Here is an 821-nt window from a genome sequence, read left to right as displayed (position 1 = left end):
GGTAACTGAATTTATACGAATAAGATTTCCAAATATTTCAAGACACCGCCTCGTAACGTATGGGCAATATTCCGCTTATCGATCATTTAAGTCCCTTGGATTCCAGATGAATTTGGCCTGCTTCGCTCCAAAAAGCATCCCTCAGACCTCAGAAAGCACCGTCTTTGCGATGATGTTTTTGCTCCCACGGTAGCTAGGAAATTGTTTCCACACAACCTGATAAACATGGAATCCACTCTTATTGAGCCACTCCGATCAAATATCGACTACCTGGCACAGGAATACGGCGATATTTACGTCGCCGCCGAAAATTCCCACACCGAAGAAGTTCCTCCGAGATCTGTGAGCTTCGGTGTCCTCTCGCCTAGGGTAGTGTTCGCACACTGGACAGTGAACATTTACACCGATGACCCAGCGTTGTTCGAAGCTCATCTATTATACCAGTTTGAACGCGCCTGCAAGGTTATCGAGGGCAGTTTCCTTTTTGCTATTCTTCACGACAAAACGAAATGTGCACGGCGAGTGTTGGAACAACTTTTAGCTATAAATTAAAGTTGGGCCTGAACTCTCCCAGTCAATAAGCTCGAGATCATTGAGAGAATGCATCCTCAGAGAAAATTGAAAACTCGCGAAGCTGGGAGCAATAATTTTAGTTGCAGGGAAGGTCAAAGGCAGATCACTAACGTCTGACACCGCATTGCCACTAAAAACGGATCCCATATCCGTGAATTTGGTGAACGAGGATATTGTCAATTCGTGCGGCAGAGTCATTTCGAATCCTTAATTGGCTTCTCAATAACCGTGGTTAATGCATAGCTTTG

At 44.9% G+C, this 821-nt stretch overlaps 1 pseudogene; it reads left to right on the top strand.

The window, feature by feature from the left end:
* LOC137996226 (uncharacterized) overlaps positions 1–552 on the top strand; it is an 830-nt pseudogene extending 278 nt beyond the window's left edge.
* The last annotated feature ends 269 nt before the right edge of the window (positions 553–821 follow it).

Source organism: Montipora foliosa, chromosome 3 (assembly GCF_036669935.1).
Source record: "Montipora foliosa isolate CH-2021 chromosome 3, ASM3666993v2, whole genome shotgun sequence".
Lineage (NCBI taxonomy): Eukaryota > Metazoa > Cnidaria > Anthozoa > Scleractinia > Acroporidae > Montipora > Montipora foliosa.
This window is presented reverse-complemented; position numbering and strand designations above follow the sequence as displayed.